Source organism: Solanum tuberosum, unplaced genomic scaffold (genome assembly GCF_000226075.1).
Source record: "Solanum tuberosum cultivar DM 1-3 516 R44 unplaced genomic scaffold, SolTub_3.0 scf00032, whole genome shotgun sequence".
In the NCBI taxonomy this organism is placed as follows: Eukaryota; Viridiplantae; Streptophyta; class Magnoliopsida; order Solanales; family Solanaceae; genus Solanum; species Solanum tuberosum.
This window is the reverse complement of record NW_006238958.1, coordinates 2,589,659-2,589,934: the sequence shown is the minus strand read 5'-3', so window position 1 is coordinate 2,589,934 and position 276 is coordinate 2,589,659.

Sequence of the window (276 nt, the reverse complement as noted above, 5' to 3'; positions counted from 1 at the left end):
CGCGGAAAAAGATTCATGCATTGCAAGAGAAAGAAATCATGCATTGCAAGAGGAAAAGGCTTATGTATAGCGAGAAAAGAGATTCATGCATTGCAAGAGAAGGAAAATCATGCATCGCAAGAGGAAAAGGCTCATGTATAGCGAGAAAAGAGATTCATGCATTGCAAGAGAAAGAAATCATGCATTGCAAGAGGAAAAGGCTCTGTATAGCAAGAGAAAAAGTCACGCATAGCAAGAGAAGGATTCATGTATCGCGGAAAAGAAGTCATGCATCGC